Source organism: Pseudophryne corroboree, chromosome 3, assembly GCF_028390025.1.
Source record: "Pseudophryne corroboree isolate aPseCor3 chromosome 3, aPseCor3.hap2, whole genome shotgun sequence".
Classification (NCBI taxonomy): domain Eukaryota; kingdom Metazoa; phylum Chordata; class Amphibia; order Anura; family Myobatrachidae; genus Pseudophryne; species Pseudophryne corroboree.
The window spans coordinates 504,677,449-504,684,385 of record NC_086446.1 but is presented as its reverse complement, the minus strand read 5'-3'; positions in this window follow the sequence as shown (position 1 = coordinate 504,684,385).

Here is a 6,937-nt window from a genome sequence, read left to right as displayed (position 1 = left end):
TGGCAGATCTTGGCGCATTACAATTCCCATCATCTCATGTTTATTACATGTGATACTAGAACTCTGTTTGCATTTGCAAAAACTGCTTTTAGCCTAGATAGTACGAACAGATAGTTTGATTTTCATTGCAGAAAAGTAGTAGTTTATTGTGTAATTTGGAAAATAGGGACATTTCAAGGAACTAAATAGTTCAGGAAAAAATAGTTTAACAAAAAATAGACTGTCCCTTTAGAATTGGTAACTATGGCCTTTTATTGTGATGCCAACTATTCCTACTTTATGCATGTTTTCTAAGAACATAATCAGTTTTAATCTCTACAGATCTGTCTATCCAGTGGCGTAAGTTCGTCCCAGTTGCCCGGAAGCAAGATAAATATTGGTGCCCCCCCACCCATATATATAGATAAATATATGTATATATTATAATTATATACATAAAATATGTGTGTATGGAGTGTTTTTTTTTTTTATTATATGTGTTTCATTGTCATTTATTTTAAATCTCACATTTCTTAGCAGTTAGAACCCATGACCTGTTACACTGAAGGCAGACATCTTACTGATCAAGCTATTTGCACCTGCATAGCTACAGTAGCTTGCATATTATAATTATATGAAGCTACTTAGAATTGTCAATTCAAAACCTTTGTAATTAGGCAAATCTATGTAGTGTGCAGCCACACACTACATACTGTAAGGTCTGCTCAGCAGGGCCGTAACTAGGGGGGGGCCTAAGGGGGCATGCGCCCCGGGTGCAGGATTTGAGGGGGTGCCGAGGAGTTACAGAGGAACAGTTTTTTTTTGTGTTTTTGTTTTACCAGCAGTGCTGTGCTGCTCCAGTGAGACAGCAGACTGCTCCTGGGGCAATGTCTCTGACCCACCTGTCTGCCCACAGTTGGATCCGATGCTGTGCGGATGAGTTCTAGTTCCTGGGATCTCTCCTATGCCGGCTACTGTCTTAAACTCTCTTCTTTGTCATGCAATGCTGCGACTAGCGTGCAATGTACCATGCAAGCTATAGAAGTGAGCTGTTGGTGCTGTGTTTTTAAGCAGGCTATGATCCTGGCTGCCTGCCCAGCACCAACCGATAACAAGCTGCTGTCTACACACCATTGAGAGGACACGCTGTAGTGTAGTGATGTAGTTCAGCATGTAGGGGATGTTGTACGAGTGATGTAATGCAGTGGATATGGGAATGTAGTGCAGTGATATAGTGCAATGTATGGGGACGCACAGGGCTGCATGTAGTGGAACACGCTGCTGGGGGGGCATGTGATGCTTAGGGCATTTGGGACACATAGGGGAATATTGTCCAATAGTATCCACTTTTTCCCCCCCACATTTTTTGATAATATGATTATTACCGCCACATTTTTTTAAATAATATTTTATATTACCGCCTTGCCTCGGGTGACGGAAATCCTAGTTTCGGCCCTGTGCTCAGTCATCACAATGCTGATTATTTCTCTAACAATTATTTTACAAGTGTCATACCCAGGATTAGAAGGTTGTGAGTTCTAATCCTTAGTATGACACTTTTTAAATGTGTATCTATAATAAAGAGGACCGACTTGTAAGGTGCAGGGACCAGTGGGGGAGGGGCGTCAGCCACGGAAGAGATAGCAGCGACTGTCAATTAACTTAATTGAATGGTGTAGCTGAACACGAAACAGGAGAGGTACCCCCTAAAGAGCAGGAGCCCGACAGCAGCCAACTCCGTTGCATCCCACAGTTACGCCTCTGTGTCGATCTATTTTTAAATAAAAAATAGGCTCCACCCACTTTTGTAAAACTGTAAAAAGTGAGGATGCTCTCTCATAAGTACAACAAAATATTTGCCTCCTATGTGTCTACAGGTGCACTTGGATTTAGTTTTCACAATCCCCCACAGTCAGTTAGTTTATGTCAAACCACCCCCACCCCTCCCAGTCAGCAAGTGTATGCCGAACACCTCCCCCATATCAGTCAGTGTATCCTAAATCCACCCCCCTAGTCAGTCAGTGTATACCAATATAAATATATATATATATATTAGTGATGTGCACCGGCAATTTTTCGGGTTTTGTGTTTTGGTTTTGGGTTCGGTTCCGCGGTCGTGTTTTGGGTTCGAACGCGTTTTGGCAAAATTTCACCGAATTTTTTTTGTCGGATTCGGGTGTGTTTTGGATTCGGGTGTTTTTTTCAAAAAACCCTAAAAAACAGCTTAAATCATTGAATTTGGGGGTCATTTTGAACCCATAGTATTATTAACCTCAATAACCATAATTTCCACTCATTTTCAGTCTATTCTGAACACCTCACACCTCACAATATTATCTTTAGTCCTAAAATTTGCACCGAGGTCGCTGGATGGCTAAGCTAAGCGACCCAAGTGGCCGACACAAACACCTGGCCCATCTAGGAGTGGCACTGCAGTGTCAGGCAGGATGGCCCTTCCAAAAAATACTCCCCAAACAGCACATGACGCAAAGAAGAAAAAAAAGAGGCGCAATGAGGTAGCTGTGTGAGTAAGCTAAGCGACCCTAGTGGCCGACACAAACACCTGGCCCATCTAGGAGTGGCACTGCAGTGTCACGCAGGATGGCCCTTCCAAAAAATACTCCCCAAACAGCACATGACGCAAAGAAGAAAAAAAAGAGGCGCAATGAGGTAGCTGTGTGAGTAAGCTAAGCGACCCTAGTGGCCGACACAAACACCTGGCCCATCTAGGAGTGGCACTGCAGTGTCACGCAGGATGGCCCTTCCAAAAAATACTCCCCAAACAGCACATGACGCAAAGAAGAAAAAAAAGAGGCGCAATGAGGTAGCTGTGTGAGTAAGCTAAGCGACCCTAGTGGCCGACACAAACACCTGGCCCATCTAGGAGTGGCACTGCAGTGTCACGCAGGATGGCCCTTCCAAAAAATACTCCCCAAACAGCACATGACGCAAAGAAAAATGAAAGAAAAAAGAGGTGCAAGATGGAATTGTCCTTGGGCCCTCCCACCCATCCTTATGTTGTATAAACAGGACATGCACACTTTAACCAACCCATCATTTCAGCGACAGGGTCTGCCACACGACTGTGACTGAAATGACTGGTTGGTTTGGGCCCCCACCAAAAAAGAAGCAATCAATCTCTCCTTGCACAAACTGGCTCTACAGAGGCAAGATGTCCACCTCATCATCATCGTCCGATTCATCACCCCTTTCACTGTGTACATCCCCCTCCTCACAGATTATTAATTCGTCCCCACTGGAATCCACCATCTCAGGTCCCTGTGTACTTTCTGGAGGCAATTGCTGCTGGTGAATGTCTCCATGGAGGAATTGATTATAATTCATTTTAATAAACATCATCTTCTCCACATTTTCTGGAAGTAACCTCGTACGCCGATTGCTGACAAGGTGAGCGGCGGCACTAAACACTCTTTCGGAGTACACACTGGAGGGAGGGCAACTTAGGTAGAATAAAGCCAGTTTGTGCAAGGGCCTCCAAATTGCCTCTTTTCCCTGCCAGTATACGTACGGACTGTCTGACGTGCCTACTTGGATTCGGTCACTCATATAATCCTCCACCATTCTTTCAATGGTGAGAGAATCATATGCAGTGACAGTAGACGACATGTCAGTAATCGTTGGCAGGTCCTTCAGTCCGGACCAGATGTCAGCATCAGCAGTCGCTCCAGACTGCCCTGCATCACCGCCAGCGGGTGAGCTCGGAATTCGTAGCCTTTTCCTCGCACCCCCAGTTGCGGGAGAATGTGAAGGAGGAGATGTTGACAGGTCGCGTTCCGCTTGACTTGACAATTTTCTCACCAGCAGTTCTTTGAACCCCTGCAGACTTGTGTCTGCCGGAAAGAGAGATCCAAGGTAGGTTTTAAATCTAGGATCGAGCACGGTGGCCAAAATGTAGTGCTCTGATTTCAACAGATTGACCACACGTGAATCCTGGTTAAGCGAATGAAGGGCTCCATCCACAAGTCCCACATGCCTAACGGAATCGCTCTGTTTTAGCTCCTCCTTCAATGCCTCCAGCTTCTTCTGCAAAAGCCTGATGAGGGGAATGACCTGACTCAGGCTGGCAGTGTCTGAACTGACTTCACGTGTGGCAAGTTCAAAGGGCAGCAGAACCTTGCACAACGTTGAAATCATTCTCCACTGCGCTTGAGACAGGTGCATTCCACCTCCTTTGCCTATATCGTGGCCAGATGTATAGGCTTGAATGGCCTTTTGCTGCTCCTCCATCCTCTGAAGCATATAGAGGGTTGAATTCCACCTCGTTACCACCTCTTGCTTCAGATGATGGCAGGGCAGGTTCAGGTTTTTTTGGTGGTGCTCCAGTCTTCTGTACGCGGTGCCTGTACGCCGAAAGTGGCCCGCAATTCGTCTGGCCACCGACAGCATCTCTTGCATGCCCCTGTCGTTTTTTAAATAATTCTGCACCACCAAATTCAAGGTATGTGCAAAACATGGGACGTGCTGGAATTTGCCCAGATGTAATGCACGCACAATATTGCTGGCGTTGTCCGATGCCACAAATCCCCAGGAGAGTCCAATTGGGGTAAGCCATTCTGCGATGATCTTCCTCAGTTGCCGTAAGAGGTTTTCAGCTGTGTGCGTATTCTGGAAAGCGGTGATACAAAGCGTAGCCTGCCTAGGAACGAGTTGGCATTTGCGAGATGCTGCTACTGGTGCCGCCGCTGCTGTTCTTGCAGCGGGAGGCAATACATCTACCCAGTGGGCTGTCACAGTCATGTAGTCCTGAATCTGCCCTGCTCCACTTGTCCACATGTCCGTGGTTAAGTGGACATTGGGTACAACTGCATTTTTTAGGACACTGGTGAGTCTTTTTCTGACGTCCGTGTACATTCTCGATATCGCCTGCCTAGAGAAGTGGAACCTAGATGGTATTTGGTAACGGGGGCACACTACCTCAAGAAATTGTCTAGTTCCCTGTGAACTAACGGCGGATACCGGACGCACGTCTAACACCAACATAGTTGTCAAGGCCTCAGTTATCCGCTTTGCAACAGGATGACTGCTGTGATATTTCATCTTCCTCGCAAAGGACTGTTGGACAGTCAATTGCTTACTGGAAGTAGTACAAGTGGTCTTCCGACTTCCCCTCTGGGATGACGATCGACTCCCAGCAGCAACAACAGCAGCGCCAGCAGCAGTAGGCGTTACACTCAAGGATGCATCGGAGGAATCCCAGGCAGGAGAGGACTCGTCAGACTTGCCAGTGACATGGCCTGCAGGACTATTGGCTTTCCTGGGTAAGGAGGAAATTGACACTGAGGGAGTTGGTGGTGTGGTTTGCGCGAGCTTGGTTACAAGAGGAAGGTATTTACTGGTCAGTGGACTGCTTCCGCTGTCGCCCAAAGTTTTTGAACTTGTCACTGACTTATTATGAATGCGCTGCAGGTGACATATAAGGGAGGATGTTCCGAGGTGGTTAACGTCCTTACCCCTACTTATTACAGCTTGACAAAGGCAACACACGGCTTGACACCTGTTGTCCGCATTTCTGTTGAAATACTTCCACACTGAAGAGCTGATTTTTTTGGTATTTTCACCAGGCATGTCAATGGCCATATTCCTCCCACGGACAACAGGTGTCTCCCCGGGTGCCTGACTTAAACAAACCACCTCACCATCAGAATCCTCCTTGTCAATTTCCTCCCCAGCGCCAGCAACACCCATATCCTCATCCTGGTATACTTCAACACTGACATCTTCAATTTCACTATCAGGAACTGGACTGCGGGTGCTCCTTTCAACACTTGCAGGGGGCATGCAAATGGTGGAAGGCGCAAGCTCTTCCCGTCCAGTGTTGGGAAGGTCAGGCATCGCAACCGACACAATTGGACTCTCCTTTGGGATTTGTGATTTCGAAGAACGCACAGTTCTTTGCTGTGCTTTTGCCGCAAGTCTTTTCTTTTTTCTAGCGAGAGGATGAGTGCTTCCATCCTCATGTGAAGCTGAACCACTAGCCATGAACATAGGCCAGGGCCTCAGCCGTTCCTTGCCACTCCGTGTCGTAAATGGCATATTGGCAAGTTTACGCTTCTCCTCAGACGCTTTTAATTTTGATTTTTGGGTCATTTTTTTACTGATCTTTTGTGTTTTGGATTTTACATGCTCTGTACTATGACATTGGGCATCGGCCTTGGCAGACGACGTTGATGGCATTTCATCGTCTCGGCCATGACTAGTGGCAGCAGCTTCAGCACGAGGTGGAAGTGGATCTTGATCTTTTCCTGTTTTTTTAACCTCCACATTTTTGTTCTCCATATTTTGCGCACAACTAAAAGCCACCACAGGTATACAATGTAGATGGATAGTATACTATTATTACTTATACTTATGGACGACGAGTGACGACACAGATGTAGGTACAGCCGTGGCCTACCGTACTGCTGCTTAGTGCTTATATATAAATATAATATACTGTATAACGGACCTGGTGGACACTGTCAGCAGACTGCTAAACAAACTAGTATGAAGAAAGAAAAAAAAACACCACAGGTATACAATGTAGATGGATGGATAGTATAGTATTACTTATACTTATGGACGACGAGTGCACTGACGACACAGAGGTAGGTACAGCCATGGCCTACCGTACTGCTGCTTAGTGCTTATATATATAATATACTGTATAACGGACCTGGTGGACACTGTCAGCAGACTGCTAAACAAACTAGTATGAAGAAAGAAAAAAAAAATACCACAGGTATACAATGTAGATGGATGGATGGATAGTATAGTATTACTTATGGACGACGAGTGCACTGACGACACAGAGGTAGGTACAGCCGTGGCCTACCGTACTGCTGCTTAGTGCTTATATATATAATATACTGTATAACGGACCTGGTGGACACTGTCAGCAGACTGCTAAACAAACTAGTATGAAGAAAGAAAAAAAAACACCACAGGTATACAATGTAGA